The following is a 20,113-nucleotide window of genomic DNA, read 5'->3' on the forward strand; positions in this document are numbered from 1 at the left end:
GCTGCACAGGCTGAGATTTGTAGACCTAGCAGAGGTCAAGGATAGCTTGGTAATGGAAGGCAATCTGCCCAGATGAAGACGGAGGCCACGTATTGGGGAATTTGGCGCTGTTATTTATGTGTGGACCTCAAAGCTGCAAGGCCCTGAGGGCACTAACCACATCACTTCCCTTCATTTGGCCATCTGGACAGTTGAGAGAACTAAGCACACTGCCCTTTCCAACTCCTATCATCATAGCCTGCAAACCGCTTTGGAGGCTACACCCGGCACGGAGGTGACGTTGAGTCACAAACCTTTTCCTGGAGAATTGCTTTTTCCACATAGGGATCTCAAAGTGCTTTATAGCAGTGGGTAAGTAGCATTGTCTCCATGTCACAGGTGGGAAAACTGAGGCACAGGTCTGAGAAATGACTTGCCAGCATGATGCAGCGAATTGGGGGTCGAAGCAAAGCCTTCTTGCTCTTGGTCTTGCAATCCATCCATGGGCAAAATGTTCTTGGAAGGGGGTAAACCCTTATTTTCATCCAGTGAAGCTGGTACAACTCCCAACTTGTCCATTTGCATCCATGAGGACAGGAAGGGTTTGTGAGGGTGTTTTTCCCAGAGTCGTGGTGGAAGAGGCAGAAGCATCGGGGGTGTTAGATTATCTCCCAGTCAGGATTTTCAAGTGGAGCATCTGTAAGTGATGTTTTCTTCTTTGATTTCTGGCGTGTGGTGTGAACTAGTGGAAAAAACCCACATTATTAATTTAAAAGAAAACCTTGTAATCAGCTCGCTGGGAGATAATATCACTTAATGCACTTAATCCTGCTTAGATGTAGCTCGCTAAGATAATTACGGATGTTCGACCCGTAGAAATGGGGAGGTGGGAGAGTGATGTTGGAAAACAACTTGTGAAAAATCCTCCTTGTCTGCCCGTGCCCCGGAGGGGAACGCAATCAGATATCTGTTTCTTGCCGTGATTGGAAGTCTGGCTGCGGTCCAGGCATGAAATGATGCCTGGAAACAATAGCTGTCAGGTAAAAGGCGAAGTCCTAAGCAAATACAATACAAACATATGGTCAGACCATACGAGAAGGAGGAGACTGATTCAGCTCGTCATCCTGGGATCCGGCTGCTATCGTAGGAAGAAACTACATTGGACAGAGGTGTAATAGGAAGGGTTGAACACTGCTTGGGAGACCAGCCTGACCCATGGAAGTGCTGCAGGTTGCATCCATGACACACGAGTCCCTGTGTGACCTTTTTTAGCACCGCAGTCCAAAGGCAATTTAAGGCAATCTTGGGTGTCGATGGCTGGATGGCTGCAGCCGCAAAGTCCTGGATCCTGAGTGAGTTTGGTACCTGATCTAGCTATTTAAAACCTAGTTTAGGCAACCAGCCGCAATCACATCTCTGTATAGCAGTGTACACGTCTGCATGGCCTCTCTTTTCCCCATCTGTACAATGGGGATAACAACTCTTCCCTCCTATAGAAGTGGTTCTGTAAGGAAGCATGCATTATGCACGTTCAGGGTCAGAAATTGCAGTAAGGATGGGGCATAGGAGCACCTTACATCTTTCCCCAGGAGGAGGTTGAGGTGACTCCAAAGACACGGGGCACTGCAATAGAGTGGATTTTTTTGTCTCCTTGATCTCTTTGTGTGTTGCTGCCTGAGCTCCTGGGTGCAGGGACGGGGCCTGCCTGCGTGTCTGGAAAGCACCTGGCACACGCTGGGTCTCTGCAAACAGAGACTAAAGAGCACGGTCTGTGCTGGATGCTTCACTTCATTACCAGACACAGTGACCATGACGGGCAAGGCCTCGGGAAACTGGAACAAACCGCCCGGTCCTTTTAAAAAGAAATGCGCCTGTGTTGTCTGGATGGAAGAGGCTTTTTAATCAAGCCCTGGGCAGCGTTAAATGAGTAAGTCGCACGCTTCTGGTGTTTCCTGCGCTCTTCTGCGGGGCTCCGCGCCGGCTCCGTTTGTCAGCCTTGTCCAGGCTGGACTGAACCTAAGCAATCCAGAGAGGATTTGGGCAATGCTGGGCCTTCCTACCCTTTCATCTTAGTTTCTCCAGCTGGAAAGCAGGTAGTTATTGCAATCCCTGTCTCCCAGAGGCACTGGGAGGGCTTATTTTATTAAGTCCTTGAAGGACTTTTAGGCTGAGGCTGCTGCATCACCTTAGAGAGAGTCCAGTGGAGGGCACTGAAAATGGTTTGGGGGCTTGAGGACAGGATTGGTGAGGAGAGGAGGAGGGAACCGGGCTGATTTAGTCTGCAGAAGGGAAGAGCGAGAGGGGATTGAATAGCAGCCTTCACCTCCCTGCAAGGGGGCTGCAAAGAGCTGAACTGTTCTCAGTGGGGGCAGATGACAGAAGGAGCAATGGGCTCAAGCTGCAGCAAGGAAGGTTTAGGTTGGATATTAGGAAAACCCTTTCCCTAGGAGGGTGGTGAAGCACTGGAACAGGCGACCCAGAGAGGTGGTGCACTCTCCATCCTTGGAGGTGTTTCAGACCCAACTAGACAAAGCCCTGGCTGGGATGATGTACTTGGGGCTGGTCCTGCTTTGAGCAGAGGGTTGGGCTAGATGTGAGCTCCTAAGTCCCTTCTAATCCAAATTTTCTGTGATTTCTATGACCATCAGAGATGCCCCCCCTCCAGTTCTCCTTTCCTTTCCAGTAGTCACCATTAAACAACCAGTACGGTACCACCCGTTATCACGGAGGGTCCCCTGGCTATGCAGAGATATCGAGGAGGCGGCATCTTTGGCACTTGCAACACAACAATGGTGGTGTTTCCGTGCTGGGATGCTGAACACAGACCCTAAGAAGGGACTGGCTCTTACCCAGTTCTCCAATAACTCCCAGTCACTAGACAGGAACAGGCTCCAAAGCTTTTCATTCGTACAACGAAGTATCTGCCCATGGATCCAGTGTGGATTTTTTTTTTAGCTTTATTTGCCCAAGCTGATTTACAGATGTCTCCACTGGTTTTCACTTCTCATTACTCAGCCCTTGGTTATATAGGCAATCACGCTTGATGTGTACAGATTGTGGGTAACCTCATGGACATTAAAGCTGCTTGAATGCAAATAATTATTTTTAGAAAAAGGAACCATTTTTTCTTAAAATATCCCCAGTCTCTTGTAGTGGCTTCTAGGATGGGAAAGTGCATTGAGAAGCATTGCAGCTGTCCATCTTTCCTTGCATGTGGGACACCCTCTGCTCCATCCAAATAGTGTCCGCACTCGGGGTAGTGATCATCCACTTATCCCAAGCGCAGACATCCAGAGGGATTGAGACGGACCCTTTGTCACTCCCCCGAAGACAAGTTGCTAATTGGGGTTGCTTAGGGGGACAGAGATCAAAATTTGCCCTCTAATGGCCCTGTTCTCTGAAGGTGGCTTATCTCCCAGACCATTTTTCCTTCTTAAATTCCCTGCTGCAGCTTCAGCTGGGTTTTATATCATTCACTTCTCAGTGTACCTGGCTTAAAAAGCTCTCCCCCAACCCCGGTGGCGATCACGCTACAGCAGCGGGTGAAGTGACTCATTCATCTCTCTTGCACAAAACCCATGCGTGCATGCCGTGTTTGCAGATCTGCCGTAATGCTTTGAGAAGGCAGAGCAGCAAAGCTGCTATTGAGTCCTGGGCTTTGACCTTTACTGCTTTTTGCTTTCCTGGGCTTATTTTAGGAGGTGTTTCTCTGGAGGATGGGGGCTGATGCTTCACGGAGCTGCACGTGTCCGTCGCTGGGGAGAGCACAGTGCAAAGCTGTTCCCCTAAGGCCGCGGCTGCCCCAACACAACAGCAATGCCTTGATGACACCGTGCCGCGCCGCGCGGAGATAACGGTGCTTGCATTGTCAGCGTGTTTATCTCTGGATGAGGTCGCTGGAGAGGGGATTATGTCAGGCTGGGGCTGTGTCGTGCAAAGCAGCTGTTTTGCACTCACAAAGATGCGCCACGGTGGGCCGGCCCGTGGGACGAGAGGGCAGGTGTGACAGCCCTGGCCTCAGCCAACTCTTCACTGTCCCTGAGAGTCTGATCTGGTTCGTGTGCATGGAGCGCGCACGTGCTTGAAGTGGAGTGCCAATTGTGCTCCTAAATGAGGGCAGCTTGGCTCTGTGGCTTGTATTTCTCCACCTTCCAGTTCCCCACCCTCACCCAAAATGCCTCCAGATCTGGCTCTGGATATTGCACCTAGCCAGCCCCATCCCATTAGACTATATCTGCCCCAGATGTAGGAATTTTGCATCCCATCGCAGGGGAAGAGTTTCCCCCAGTGCAGCCCACCGAATATACCCTGCATGGCAGCGGGGATTGCAGGTTAAGCTAAAAGTTGCATGCTTGCATCGGAGCTATAGCAAGGGACCGACGGCCCGGTGACACCTCCCTGCGATGCCGCTCGCTCGGGGCCTGTCCTCCATCCCCGCGGCCTGTGTCTTGAGCAGCGTGGGTGCAGGAGGAGGGGAAAGCAGCTGGAGCCATGCGAGTGCAGACAGGTAGAGCCCTTTCTCCTGGGCAGCGTGACACAGCTCACGTCGCCGACTGCTGAGTCAGGGAGCAGGAACGCTGGGGCAATCCCATTGCCCGGGGCCTCCGGGGTGTGAGAACCAGGGCGGGCCCTCCTTGCACAGGGCTTGCGTGCGGACGTGCTGTGTTTACCTGGGGACGTGGGGGGGTTGTGGGGTGGAGGAAGGTGCAACCGTACACGGTTGTGGTTTCTAGGGAGTAGGCGGGGACCAGAAAACCCCGAGCGAAGGCTTTGCACGCAATCAAACAATCGTCCCATTATTGTAGCCCGTGCCATAAAGTGCGATGCAGCCCAGAAATGACTGGTGCGCGCAGGATGTGCTCCCAGGAAAGACGGCAGCACCCGAGTCATTGCTTCTAAAGAAACACTGGTTTTTAACCTCCTTTCCCTTCTCCTAACCCCATCCCCCCGGGGGAAAGGGAGAACTGCTGTTCTCTTCATGTGTGCTTTGTTGTACTTGGCAACTTTGGGTGGCGATTAAAATCCAGGCTCACATGCGCACGCACACTTCTAACTCGAGGGAGACTGTACAGTTCATCTGCTTGAGCCCAGGTTCCCCAGCGGGTTTTTTGGGGGGGTATGCAAGCGGCGGTATGCAAGCGGCATCCGGGTCCTGCTTTTCAACCTGGAAGGCATCCCCAACTCTCCCCGGTACTGCGCTGCAGAGACGTGTCCGCTTCTGCGGCAGGGCAGTGATGGAAAGGAGGGGGGCTTGTGGATCAGGGGTCCTTATCCTGATGGCTGGTGTTAAGGGATCTTTTTAATTGCTGGTCCAGATGAGTTTTGAATCCTTACAGTTGCAATAGAAGCACGTGCATGGTTAGATGCTCCGTACGTGCAAAGGGGAATGGCTGGCTGAAAATGTAGGCTGCCTTCTCCTTCCTCCCGTCTGCCTCTTCTGACCCACGCTCGGACGGCGAGCGGGGTAGGACTCGTTCTTGGCTTCTGCAGGACTGTGAAGAACTGAGCCGACCCGCCGGGGCCTTGTCTGTAGTTGAGGATTAACGCGGTGAAATCGTCCAGTTGGAAGTACAAGTGGTTCAATGTGCCCACAGCAGCTCCATTGCTCTCCAAACCGCCGCATGCGTTACTTGGCCGTATCTTCCGAAAGGATTTGGCTTTTAGCTACTTTCCCTCTTTGAATATTTGCAAAAGAGATCTACTGATCCGAAGCAGAGCTGGTTGGAGAAACTTAAACAGAGCTGTTTCCATTGGAAAGGGCAGTTCCTCCGAAATGTAAAATGGTTTGCAAAATCTTCTTGATTTCTGTGAGCCTTACTATATATCCAGTCAACACCAGAGCAAAATGTTTGCATTATATTAGACCGCAACGATCTAGTTTTCTGAATTTTCTTGGCATTTTTACGACAATTGGTCCAAATGGCAGACTTTGAAATTGGGAAGTTGGATGCACAATGAAAGTTTTGTGCTTCGCGCAGCTCCCTAACCATGGCGTCGGGATCTCTTATTTTGGATGTGAAGGCTGTACGGTACAAAGTGCCAACTCCGTTGGAAGAGCGGCAAGGGAAGCATCTTTAGGCACTTGAGATATTCGTTGTTGGGATTTTGGTTAATTCTTCAACGGGCTGCTTGTGAGAGAGGAATGGAGCCAAAAGGTGTATTTGTGTGTAATGGTACAAGCCCCAGTGGTAACTAGAAATCTCTAGTCTGAGACCGGCGTTGGGCAGCCCATGCAGGTTGTTCGAAGCTCTCACTTCCAGAAACCCCTTGTGGAAACCTGAGCGAGGAGAAAGGCCTGGGGAAAGGTCGGCTTTCTTTTCCCTGAGCCCCAGTAGGGTTAAGTCATCAAAAAATAAACGGTGCATCATAAAGATGGGCTATAATAATGTTTTACGTTGCAGGACTTGAGGCTAGGAGCAGCTCTCAGCTTGGCCACTTGCATGTTGTCACCTTGGGCAACTCACTTAGTCTTTCTACTCTCCCCGTGGGGCACCGAGAGGCAGAAGCTGCAGCGAGGCATGGGAGTGGGTTGGGAAAGGCTGGCCCAGAGGTGAGACTGCCCCGCCGGGAGCTTCCAGGAAACCCTGCAATGCCCCAGCTACAGGCAGGTTGCAGCCCAAAGTCAGCCAAGCAAAGTGCTTTGGATGCTTGGGGCTTTTACAGCTGGATCTGTAAAAGAGCTGCTCTGTGCCACCCGAGGTGGCTGCACGCCAGTGGCAGATGACCGGTCCTTCTCCTTGTGTCGTGCACAAATCTTTCTGCGGGCTTTTCTGATGGGGGTGAATAGCAGAATTTAGCAGCCCTCACCGCCTTGCAGAAGAGGGGGTTTTTTTAAACACCCTCTGTGCATGTGTTTGGACCGTCTTCATCACCCTGGCTTGTGGCTCTGCTGCTAAAAAAACCCTTGAGAAACCAGAGAAATGTATGCAGACACTGGGGACCCCAGCACCCCCCAGGTCAGGAAACATGTTAAGAGCAAGGATGCCCAGGCGGCCTCTATAATTGTTCTGAAAAGGCAGCACTGGTGGGTAGAAAGCAAAGAAAAGCCACTTTTTAATTATTATTTGTTTCCCATTTAAGTTCAGTTGTGCCAGGAAAAGAAGACTGCAGCCCGTCAGCCTCCGCACCTGGTTTGCTGCTTTCCCCAGGTGAAGTCACGGTGTTAGGGCTCTGCAAAGGTTCAGCTAGATCCCTCTGCAAAGCCTGCGCTAGATGTGGGCTGTCACCTGGGATCACAGCGAGTCATGGCCATGCAGGGCTGGGAAGACCGAGGTGGGGGTCTGGGGAGCCTGCACATCTCACTCCCATACACTGCAGAGCTTACCTGCATTTAAGGATGCGAGCAGCTGAGCATGAGCCTTCAGGAGCTGAAGCTAAGGGACATTTCGCAGTGGAAGCAGGACCAGGCTTTGCTTCTGTTTTAAAAGAGAGCAGAGAGGTGAGTGTTTGTTAATTTGCATCCGCACGTCCATGAGAGCTTAGGGTTATAAACCACGCGCCAAAGGTGCCACATCTGGGAGGGAAAGAGGATGGGGTTTAGCAGGTACGGACACTTTGGCTTCTTCTGCCTGAGTCGTATGCTCCCAAAGCAGAGCCTTCAGGAGCACCCTAGTGAATTAGGAGCTCAGCCGTCATTTTAGGCACCTAATTTGAAGGAGACAAGGTGTGTTTTTAACTCAGTTTTTATTTCTTGCATTGCAGTCAATACCATAAGGCCAAAAATGTCAATGGGGGGTTGGTATCTAATTATCTTTAAGCCAGCAGGCTGAAGATTTTTGGTTTCAGCTGGACGATCGTGGATTGTGGGCAGAGAAATACCGACACGCTGCACCCTCTTGAAGGCTGGGGTCTGGAGGAAGCTCTCATCAGCTGTATGCTCGTGAATGCATCTCTGGAAGAAGCCCTAAGAAGCCCTTCCAAGGAGAGGTGAAACACTGCTGAACATCGCTGCCTTTTACTGTACGGTGTTAGGCACACCGTGTCTGCAGACAAGATGACAAGCTGATAAGGTGGAACATTGAAATCCCTCTTGGCTGGGTGTAAACCCCGAGCATGACTTTGTGGTTTGGAATCTCTTGGAAAGCAACCCACGCCGACAGCTCCTCGTGCTTCCTTTTCAGGAAGACTGGTTCGCTCTGTTCGGTAGCTTGCCTGCCTGCATGCTCCGGCTCCTGGGCTGGCACGCTGCGAGCTGCGTTGAAAATGCATCCCATCCTACACACTCTGCCTAGGAGAGACAGAGCCATTCCCCTCCCATGTGGGGGTGGACGGGTGCAATGCAGAAGGGTGTGGGGAGAGGTGAGCTGTGTGTCGAGTGGGGTTGGAGGTGAGCCGTTAAGACCCAGAGATGCATTTTGTTCCCGTCACCAATAATGCATTTTGAGCAGCTGGAAAAGAAAACCAGGGTTGCAAAGGGCTACCACTCGATAACCGTTGCAGTCGTGTTGCTGGGTCTCACTCCTGGCCTTAAAGGCAGGCATGCACCTAGCAGCGCAGGTAGCCCTCTCCAGGCCCCTGGCAAGCCACCCCTGCAGAAAAAAGCAGGGACCGAAGCAGGACTCTCCCCGTCGCTGAGCGGCCTCCGCAGAGCCGGCTGCGGTGCTGCTCGAGAGCCTCCGCCTCCCTGCCGCCGCGAGCGCAGCATTGCCTGCCTTGCATAGCATGTCATAAAACATAATAGGAAACATGTGACGAGCGCTGGAAACACCCTAGGGATTTGCTCCGGTAACCTTTGCTTTGTTGGGCGCACGGATTTCACGCTGCCAGTTGTTTGCCTTGCTGAGGGAGGGAGCTAGAGCAAACAGCCGACAAGCCATCTGTAATGATTTTTTTTTTTTTGTATTTCCAAGCAAAGCGCTCAAGTGGTGTTTTCACAAGGTCCCTTTTCTGCATGTCTCTCCCTCTCCCTTGGTTGGCTGCAAAACCAACCACCGCTTCCCTCGGCGTTTCCTGCTCCGACGGACACGTTGCGTGTCACAAGAGCGCCGGGGAGGAGAAGGCTGGGGGTGCTGCTGCACACATTGTGCATGCATGCAAGATGTGATGTCGAGTACATGCAAGGCACGGACAGGCGCTGATAGACTGGGCTTCCTCGTCGATAGGAGCTGCGGCGAGAGCTGTCGGTACAATGGGGGCCATTGTTTGGGAGGGCAGGCCTCTGCCTGCTGCCTCCCGACGGAGACAGGTGTATCACGCTCCCATCACGCCAGGCAGCAAAGCACCGGCTAAAACGCGGGGAAGGTCCTTCCTTCGTGGGTCTGCATTGGGACCTGCATGCAGCCGGCGGCACGGCGAACCTCTGAGGCTGTTCGCACGAGTGCTTGGTGGTTGGGGAACGGGCTGCTCTTGTCGTCTTATTTTTGAACCGTAGAAGGATGCAGATGAAGCCAAAAAGCTGCGTGTGGTCCCAGCGTGCAGGGTGAGCTCCGTGCGAGGGAGAGAAAACCCCTGGCCCGTGCTGGTGCAAGGGACTGGCTGGTTCCTGACCTACGGCATTTCTTTTTTCCATTAGGAAGAGCTCCCAAGGGGTGCAGATGTGAGGGCTGGTTTGCAGTGAAGGGATTGGAAAGACTTGGTTTCATTGCTGCCTGTGCTACAGGGGTCCCAGTTGGGATCTTCTCCAGTTCGTCTCCCTCCTAGGCAGCCATCGTCAGAAGTGTTTGGGAGCTCCCATTTGAGACGTCTTCTCCCTTCCTACCTATTTCCCTGTGACCCACGCCTCCTGTGTCCTTGCCCTTGTTTCCTAGTGACCCAACCAGAAGACAACCCCATCTTCATCTCCCTCCAGTTTCCATCCCAAGAGGAACCTAAGTACCAAGGGAGGAAACTGCAGGTTGGAAAGCACCCCGTCCTTCCTCTCGACGAGCCTCCACAAAACTCCGCTCGAGGTCAGAAAGTCTCCTAGGTCTGGAGAGCAGACCGGCCGGCGGTGCAATGTTAAGTATCATCAGAGGAAGCAGCTGGCCCTGTTTGCACTGCTTGTGCCCTTTCCTTTACTGGAAAGCATGGTATTTCCTAACCTGTCTGTGCAAATTAAGGGGCAGCAGAGTTAGATTGAAAGCTCTGGTTACAGCAGCGCGGGCTCCGCAGCCGAACATTTTTGCTGCGCTTACAAGAAAAACACATGCGCCATGGCCCCGTCTTGCAATGGACTCAGACATCTCTCCTTTGGGAAGCTTGTGCCAGATCAAGGCCCGCGTGAGGTTGAATGCCTCCAGCAGACCGTCGTTGTCATCGCTCCTTCTGAAACCTGACTTTCCACCTTCTTCCCAGGCCTTTTCTAGGAACGGCAGCCCCAGTTCTCCCTGCCTCGGATTTAATTCTGTTGTGTGCAGCCAGGATCGTCGTGTCCGCAGGCTATTTCAACTCTGAAGGGACCAGTGGGCAATGGGGATCCGGGGCGTCTTGCACAAACAGAATTGCCTTATTCTGCCATAGTGGTTTGAACAGGGTCCATCTTGGAAGCACCCGGGGACACATCTACACATTCAGTTAATGCACTTTAGGTAATGTGCATTAAATCTAGTACCTCCATTGGGAGGTATTAGCAAAATGCACATTAACCGATTTTAATGTGCATTAGCGGAAGAGCACAGGTCTTTTTTAGACATGCACACATCACCGCACCAGGCACTTTGAAAACTGCGACGCATGCAGTTGTATAAGCAGCAAAATGCACATCAGCACTGAGAAAATGGTGGCAGTGTGTTTTTGAATTAAAACACCTCAGAGATGCTTTGGTTTAAAATTGCAGCGCCATTTTCTGCGCGCTGACGTGCATTTCACCACTTGTACAGCTATATGTGGCGCAGTGCAGTTTGCCTCTGCTTGCGTGAGGAGCAAACTTGATTCATCGAGCGGCAGATCTCTGGCACGTCACTGGAAAAAAAAGTATGCGTACAAATGCCCACGGTTTTTGTGACACTTTAATGCTTATTAAAATAGGCTAATGCGCATTAGGGCGCACGTGTAGATGCACTCTGAGCATTTGGAAAAGACAACTTGGCTGTGATGGCACCCGGTCTGCGTTTTATAATAAATGCTGTTTATTTCTCTGAGACGGGTCCTACCACTGGCTTTCCAGGCCCTCTTTCAGTTGGCATCGTTATTTTAATCGCAGTGTTTACCTTTCAGCCCAAAGTGCTTTCCACCTCCAGAGCCCTGCATTCCTCGGCCAGCGATAACGCCTCCCGGGACTGCAGCGCAAGCAGGGGAGCGGAGATGGGTTTCCACCAGCTGGGCTTCTCAACACTTAAAGCACAGGCTTAATTTGAATGTAGTATTTCAATATAACTCACAGCAGTTATATTGAACTCTTTGGGATTAGTCTCGGGTGTAAAGTTATACTCAAACCTAAGACATGTGAGGGTGTTAGGGCGTATGCCTGGTCTTAGGTGCACATGAGGGTGTATGCTGGATATTGGGTGCACATGAGGGTGTATGCCAGGTATTAGGTGCACATGAGTGTGTATGGTGTGTATTAGGTGCACATGAGGGTGTGTGCCGGGTATTAGGTGCACATGAGTGTGTATGGTGGGTATTAGGTGCACATGAGGGTGTATGGTGGGTATTAGGTGCACATGAGGGTGTGTGCTGGGTATTAGGTGCACATGAGTGTGTATGGTGGGTATTAGGTGCACATGAGGGTGTATGGTGGGGATTAGGTGCACATGAGTGTGTATGGTGTGTATTAGGTGCACATGAGGGTGTGTGCCGGGTATTAGGTGCACATGAGTGTGTATGGTGGGTATTAGGTGCACATGAGTGTGTATGGTGGGTATTAGGTGCACATGAGGGTGTGTGCCGGGTATTAGGTGCACATGAGTGTGTATGGTGGGTATTAGGTGCACATGAGGGTGTGTGCCGGGTATTAGGTGCACATGAGGGTGTGTGCCGGGTATTAGGTGCACATGAGTGTGTATGGTGGGGATTAGGTGCACATGAGGGTGTATGGTGGGGATTAGGTGCACATGAGGGTGTATGGTGGGGATTAGGTGCACATGAGGGTGTGTGCTGGGTATTATGTGCACATGAGGGTGTATGGTGGGTATTAGGTGCACATGAGGGTGTATAGTGGGTATTGGGTGCACATGAGCGTGTATGGTGGGTATTAGGTGCACATGAGGGTGTATGGTGGGTATTATGTGCACATGAGGGTGTGTGCTGGGTATTGGGTGCACATGAGGGTGTATGGTGGGTATTGGGTGCACATGAGGGTGTGTGCTGGGTATTAGGTGCACATGAGGATGTGTGCTGGGTATTACGTGCACATGAGGGTGTATGCTGGGTATTGGGTGCACATGAGGGTGTATGCTGGGTATTGGGTGTACATGAGGGTGTGTGCTGGGTATTACGTGCACATGAGGGTGTATGCTGGGTATTAGGTGCACATGAGGGTTTATGGTGGGTATTGGGTGCACATGAGGGTGTATGGTGAGTATTGGGTGCACATGAGGGTGTGTGCTGGGTATTACGTGCACATGAGGGTGTGTGCTGGGTATTGGGTGCACAGAATTCCCTTCCATTTCGAAGGAGAGGTTTGTGAACACGGGGTTGTACGCGCTATCCTGTCCTAAGATGGTTTCTGGAAGGCTGGCTCTGCACGCTGGCTTGTGACTGCAGGATGGCGTATGGACTCTGACCTTCTTGCAAGAAAAGTCCTGGTAGAGCAGCTGTGCCATTGTTTTGTAAGGGTAGGAGAGAGAAGGAACTGAGCGGTGCTGCAGATGTTCACCAGAAGAACAAGGTGTCTTGCTGTTCCTCCCTCCTCTGTCTGCATTGCGTCCCTTGGAGTCATCTGCCTCCCCCACCCCCAGAGCCACTGAAAATATCAGTGAGAATTCAGCAAAGGTCTGAAATCTGCTAAGGGGCAAGAAGGGAGGGAGTCACTTCTCTCTCTCTCCCTGTATGTGAAGCTCTCTGGAACAAGTGCTGTTTTATGGCAGACAATTTCCCAGCTGCACAAAGGCTGCCTTGTAAGGCGCAGCTCCAGATGTTTCGCACTTCACACAAATCCCATTGCAAGGTACCTGCCTCTCTGCAGCTCCAGCTGACCCAGAGGGGGAACGGGCTGCTTGCAGCTCCGTCTTGCTCTTTCTCACCGCCCGTGCTGCCCATGCTTGCCTTTGGCTGCCAGCCTCCTGTGCACTGCAGGCACTGCTGTCTATGGGAGGTTTGGTGGCTGCCTAGAAGGAAATGAACACTTTTGGTGCACGTCGGACAGGAAGAAGTTGGCTTTGAAATCCTAAGGGGTTTTGCAGGATCCATGTGCTTTTGTTCACGATCATAGTGATCCCATTGGGCATTTATCTCCCTCTTCAGAAGGCAGCAGATGTTTTCCCAAGTGCCTCTGCAGCACTGGCCACAGCCTCCTCTGACAACAGACGCCTCCAGGGTGCTGCTGCATGATGGAGGGGCAATACCCTGTCTGTTTGGAAACCCCAAGGAAGAATTAGGACAGCCCCTGGGCTAGGGTGGTAGCCAAAGGCATCCCTGCTTCACCCAGGATGACCTTGGACAAGCCACTTCTCCATGCCTCAGTTTCCCCTCTGTGCAGGGGGCTAACGGGTGTTGTGAGAGGACATGCATTATGTCGCTCGGAGACTATGGTGATAACGGCAGCAAAAGAAAGACAACATCACCCTAACTCCTGCAGCATGTGCCCGAGCACCTCCGGTGAGCAGACACCTAAAGAGGGTACCTATAGTCACCCAGGGCTGCCAGTCTCCATGCCGCCGTGGTGTCTGGCTTCTCCCCTGCTGCTGACCCTTTGCTTGGCACCGCTGGCGTCCTGCTCTCCAGTCCTCACAGAGGTCCTGTGAACACCTTTCATGAGAAAGCCCAGCCTGGCAAGATAATCCATTGGCTCTAATTGCCCTGGGGACTGCATGCTTTGCCCGGTGATAATAAACCAGCCTAGAAGGAAGGGTTAATTTTTGGGGAAAGCCAAGGCTTTGTGATGGGCAGGGAAGGCTGCTTGATCTGTGCAGCGCCATCGCTTTTGGCTCAAATCAAGCTGATGCCTTTGCAAAAGCAGTGTGTACAGAGAAATGCAGGGCGGTGGATCTCCAACGCTGCAGGCTGCCCAGCCAAGCCTTTGTCTGGGGTGGTTTAAACCAGGACGATCCTGCTTGAGCAGGGGCTGGACTGGACTGATTCTTAAGATCCCACCCTGTTCTTGAAAACTGCCCGGGGTGGAGATTGCACCACTTCTTTACGTGCCTGTCCCAATGCTTGGCCACCCTCCTAGTGAGAGAGTTTCTTCTGATCTCCAAACTAAATGTCCTGTGCTGCAGCTTGAGTCCACGGCTCCTAGCCCTGTCCTAGCACCGAGAAAAGCCCATCTCCATCCTCTCCATAATCACCCTGCAGGTATTTGAAGACTGTTCCCAGTCTTCTCGTCTCCAAACTCCCAGCTTGAAGGAGCTGGTATAGGGGTAGCTGAGCATTATGCATTTGCAAAGCTTCAGATTCAGCTGCAAGCCCCTTACATCCGTTCTCCGCAGGGTGATGGGCCAGACAAAAAGCAGCCAGCCCATTGCAAACGTCTTCCCTTGGGGCGTGCTTCCACGTCGTGCCCACTTTTCCAACATCTTCCAGACAAGCATGGATGTTTGTGGGGATGGCACAATAATTGGAGAGGAGGAATAGACTGCTGACTTTCTGGGACCAGCAGCTGAGGAGTCTCGGGAATTCGATGCGCCCCTAGAAACAGATCCCCACCCCCAGCCTGTTGTTCAAGTCCAGAAAATTGGAGGAGAGGGGATGATGCAGTCAGGCAGCTTTGCCGTGAAGTAATCCTCTCCCAGGACACCCGAAGCATAGAAAGCACCGCGGAGCACAAGTGCCTCTCTGTCCGGCGTCTTTCTTCCCTCCCCCTTTAATAATCTTATTCTTTTGTCCCTATACATCGACTCTCAGCGTTCGCACTCCTTCGGCGTTATTATCTGCCCGGCACCGGAGGGGAAGACGCGATGCCCCTCCGTATTTGACAGTAAAGGTGTCCCACAGGCCACCTGCTTTCTGCCCTTCATTTCCCAGGACACCTGATTTATTTTTGCTCCTTGTTTAGGGTCTATTAAGTTGACTCTTTTTCCCCTGCCCTGGGAGACCCGGTTAATGAGTAACCATAGCGTGCTTAGAGGCAGCTGTCTCAGACAAACCGACGGAGACTTTTTTTGGAGCTGCATAAGGGAACGTTTGTTCTGCAGCTTCTCAATAGATCCTTGTGCAAGAGGCAGAAAGTGTTGGGAGAGAAAGAAAGAGACACTAAATCACTGGACTCCTTGAAAATCACCCCGTGTGTGGTTTTTCTCTCCCTGTTCATAATAGGCTTGAGGTGACTTGCCTTTTTAAGCCAAAATTATTCACATACCTCCGAACCGGAGCGCACGGTATAGTTCTGTAAAAGCATTTTTGCTGTAAAGGTCTTGCTAAGTATCTGTGGACAATATAGCATATGCAGCCCATGGGGTTTTGCAAGGGGCTCGATCCACGTGTGCATAGCTTTTCCGGGCTGTCCTGACACCAGGCAGGTTTTATTGTCGTGGTTCCTGTTTTTTGCTCTGCCCGTACACCGTGCACGTAGCGCGGACGTGCTTTTGCATCCAGTCATTGGCATTTGAGATGAGGGCCCGCTGTTCGGTCTTATTTAGATGGACTCTGATTTAAGCTCATACTGTCTAGCGAGGGTCCCAGTGTATAAGAGGAAGGATGATCTTGTGTACTGGACTGAAACTGGGAGAAAGTTCCTCTCCTGGCTCTGGGTGACCTTGGGGAAAGTCACTTAAATCAGCTCTGCAGATGAGGAGGACAACACATCCTTCCTCCTGTCCTTCCTGCCTTGGTAATACAGCTCATCTCCGTAGATGGGAAGCTGTTCCGGGCAGCGACTTTAACTTTCGGTTAAAGATAGCATGGACCAGATCTCCAAGTGGCGGGATGGAAATCCAAAAGGACAACGATAATGTCCCTGCAGGGCCAGGAGTTGCAGAGGCAGGGTTGGGTCTCAGGTCTCTGGACTGGTGTTGATGCTCCCAGCACCTCGCAGGATAAGCAGTCCCTATGTACAACCCTCCAGGTTTGGGTGGCTCCCCGTGATGGGACTGCAAGAGCTGCGGCCTCTAAAGCATCCAGGGGAATTAAATGCGTTGTCTCTGCAGCTGTGAGGAGCAGATGGCACGGGACCCCACTTCTGTATGGCCATGATGAATATGCATGTGGCCACCAGCCCTCACTTGACCTCTCTCTTTATATCCAGCATGGCCACGACCACCTGCAGTGAGCAAGCTGAGATTTTACCGGTTCGACCTGCCTGCTTAGGAAGGAAGGCCTTAAGGTTGGAAGTTTATTGCTGCCAGGCCCTTTGCCTATACAAACAGACTGGCTCTGTATCCCATTTTTGCTGCTGTGCCGACGCGTGCCTTTGCCGGATGATATCCCTACGAGATTGGCAGGGAAGCCAAGAACCATGATGGCCTGGTGATATTTCGGCTCAGAAGAGATCTGCCTGCCAGGCAGAGATTTGCAAAGGCTATTCAGAGCTCGTTGGACGTTGAGGGCGTTGGATTAGCTACATGCTCCTTGTGGTGTTAAACCTCCCCCTGTCTCTGTGCGTGTGTCTGCACATTGGTTAATGCACCTTAGATGCTGTGCATTTAGTTTAGTACTTTTTTAATAAAGCACTAACTGAAGTAGTGCCAGTGCATAGTAATTTTGTGACACTTACAGTGCATTAACCTAATAACACTGTGCAGTAGGCTCTTAGCATGGTTTTTGACCACCACGCTACCGTGCAGCATTATTAAGCTAATGCGCAGTAAGCGTCTTGTGTAGACGTGCCCTGCGTGTAGCATGTGGAGTACACGAGTGCAGCCACTGCGGAGAGGAGCTAAGGAAAAACGAATCTCCACCGATGCTTTTCACTAGTCCTCATGGCTACTCGATTATGTCTGGGGATTAGGCTAGCAGTGTTCACCTTAGACTAATTCTTGCTAATGAGCTTCCACAGCTTGATTGCTTCTGGACCAACCAGAAAACCAGAAGAAGAGCCTTGGATGTGCTGTTCCAACAATCCCATTGCTACGGGATTCGAGGACAGCACCGTCGCATAGTATTTCAGCACTGTTGCCTGTGGTCCAGGCTGGAAACGAGAAAGGAGTAAAAACGTGAAGATATGTAGCTGCCTTTTCCTCATTGAAGATCTCCAGAGTTGTTGAACTTTGGGGTTGGTTCAAATTGTGGGCAAAACTTCAGGTCTTTTTTATTTTATTTTATTTTTTTAACTTTTTTTAACCTGAAACACAGCTCGCCTGTTCTTGAAATCACAGTTCTTCATTGGCTTCTTCCAGAAACTTGGCATGCTTGGGACAGGCTACAAAAAGCTTTTTGTTTCCATATTTAGGTTTCTTATTTTCTTTACAGGTCGGGGGGAGGGTACCTGGAGGTCAGAGGACTTTTGGAGGTTATGATGGTGGTCTGGCTCTGAGAATATGGCTCGCATGCAACCAGGATGAAGCGGCCTGTGTTTCACATGCTCTGTCTTTCCATCTGAGCATCTTCCACGCACAATCCACTGTCATAGCAAGGACCCTAATGAAGTGAATGGATACTGCGTGTCTGTTTGCACGAGCGGGATTTCCTGATGTTTTAAAAGCGTTAAAAACATTCTTACAATGGTGGGCTTCTTGAGGTCTTTGCAGCAGCAGAATCGCTGTAGTATTTTTCTGGAGTCAAAAATGAGTGAAAACTCAGAGCTGGCGTTTTCCAACGGGTGCCTTGAGTCTAGCAAGGCTGGGCACCACTGCCCTAAAATCACCAGCCCGGTGGCTAGATGGGAGGCAGGGACTGGATCCACCTGTGCATCCTTCTCTCTTTCAATCTTGTAGCAAAATCTGTTTGTTGTTTTTCCCACGAATGCTTTTACCTGATTATTAAGAGCCTTCACAGATTGACTTCTGATCCACCAGAGACCAGAGATGCCCCGTGGCTGACATGGAGGAGACCTTGGGCTGGATTGGTTTTGCAGGGGGACCGGTGGGTTCCAGCTTCTGTAGAAGAAAGGATGCTTTTAAACTGCTGTAATGGGCTTGTCAGGAAACCACCGACTTTTCCATGTCTTGGAAACATCTGGTTGACATTCCTAGGCCTATGGGCTTTTGTTTAATTGCCCTTATTACCTGATTCGTATGCACTTTATCTTGCTTTATTGGCAGTTTTGGTCTGTCCTTTCCTTGCCACCCACCACCATCCTGGGCTCTTTTGCTAATTAAAACATTTTGCTTTCTTCCTCTCACTCTCTCTCTGTCTCCGTTTTCCCCTCCCCATCTCAGCAGTAGTTAAGGAATGTGAGACAGGAATGCTGTCCTGTTACAAGGAAGTTGGGGAAGGGGAGGAAACGATTGCTTTAAAACAATGTCTTTGTGTTTCCAGCCAGAGCTGCAGTCACGCAAAGCTGCTGCCGGAGTGCAAGTACAGGCTTCAGCTCCGGCTGCGTGTTGCAGGGATGGGTTACCTGGACCGGACCCGACTGGCCGGAGCCCAGGTACACAGCCCAGTTCTGCTGCTGAGAAAACCCCTTGAGTCGCATCAAAGTCTTGCAAAACCGGGGCTGGGTTTTCCCCGGTTCAGTTCCAGGCGCTTGTACAAGTCGAGACCTCGCAACTCTGCTTCAGTCCTGTACCTGCCTCCTTAGCTTTGTTAACAAAAAAGGGGAAGAAAGAGATTTGGAAAATCACGTGTCCATAGTCACCTCCCAGTGAATCACTACTATCCTCTATTCCCTTGGCTTTTTCTGGTTTGGGAGGGTTGCGGGAGTGAACTCGGCCTACCTTATGCACAATAGAAATTTAGAAAGGTTAGAAATTTGTGGCACTGAAGGATTTGCCTCTTAATGGTGGCCAGGAGAGAAGAGGAAAAGTGGGTGCCCGTTTGCATGTGCTCGTTTAAGATGGCACAAAAGGATCCTCTTGTCCAGCGCCACCACCTTTTGTCCAAAAGGCTCCCGTCACGGTTCAAAAACGTACTTTCTCAGATCAGAAGCGGTAATCACTTCATCAACAGAGCTGGAAAAAACACAGATCAGGGCCCCAGAAGACTCTGCATGGCCATGGAGTGACCTCGTGCTTGTCATTTTTCATCTCTGTGACTCAGTTTCCCTTCTGTAAAATGGGGATAATGGGGGATGACAAGCACTGTATAAGCAGTATATTAGTATTATCTACTTCCTCCCCACTATGGAAAAGCAGCTACCTCTGGGGTGAGACAGGGGGACTGATTAATAGCTGATGGTTTGGTTTTACTGCTGTACCGTGTAAGGAGGGCGAGGATGCTCTCTCTGGGGAATTTGGTGCTCATGCTGTCAATCGGTCAGGATGCCGGCAATATAAAGATTGCTTTGCTTTGCCATGAGACTCTGGGAGATGTTTATAGCTTCGACTACCCCAGAGGTTTGAGTCTGGAGCAGAGTTAATCGCTCCGGCAGGTGAGGCATGGCAAGCCACGGCCCAAGCCTGTGCAGCCCCCTCCACGGGGGTTGTAAATACCAAATTATCATCTGTCACTCGGGTTGCTATTTTCCCTGCTAATTGGCTCTTCGGAGCCTAAAGGGGCCGCGTGTGCATGCGTTTCGTGTTTGCCCATTGAAACCCTGCTCAGGTCTCTGCTGTAGCCCAGTCTTGAACCAGGCTCGGACCGCGAGGGAAGAAGGAACAAGCAGCTTATTCACAGCCAGCAATTCAGGCTGTGAGTTCGCACCACCTGTAAGGGGCGAGAATAAAATCTGTAGCTTCACCGACCTACAAGGACAGGAAAGCAAGGAAGGAGGGAAAACCCAACTTTCTCATGCTTGAGCCAAGCAGCAGATGTCCCTTAGCTTTCTGCCTTGCACGACAACCTTAGTTCGTCAGTGAAATACGGATGCGGCACTTCCCGCTCCAAGGGCCCTGATTCTGCAGAGCCAGAGGCACGTGCTTCGCTCTCCACCCTGAGCTGCCTTGACTGGACTGTGCACACGGACGAAGCTAAGTATGCACAGGAAGCTTTTCAGGGCTTTAAAATGCCTTCCTTGGTGCATCTCCAGCTGCTCCATCTGTACACCTGGTGTGCTGAAAGGCCTACAGGGCCTTTCTCCAAGGAG

General features: G+C 51.3%; 1 protein-coding gene across 1 annotated transcript in view; it reads right to left on the bottom strand.

Moving 5' to 3' along the window:
- Positions 1-20,113, bottom strand: part of RPL38 (ribosomal protein L38) — a 548,453-nt gene that overhangs the window by 523,753 nt on the left and 4,587 nt on the right. The window lies entirely within an intron of this gene.

This window comes from Alligator mississippiensis, chromosome 8 (genome assembly GCF_030867095.1).
Source record: "Alligator mississippiensis isolate rAllMis1 chromosome 8, rAllMis1, whole genome shotgun sequence".
Lineage (NCBI taxonomy): Eukaryota > Metazoa > Chordata > Crocodylia > Alligatoridae > Alligator > Alligator mississippiensis.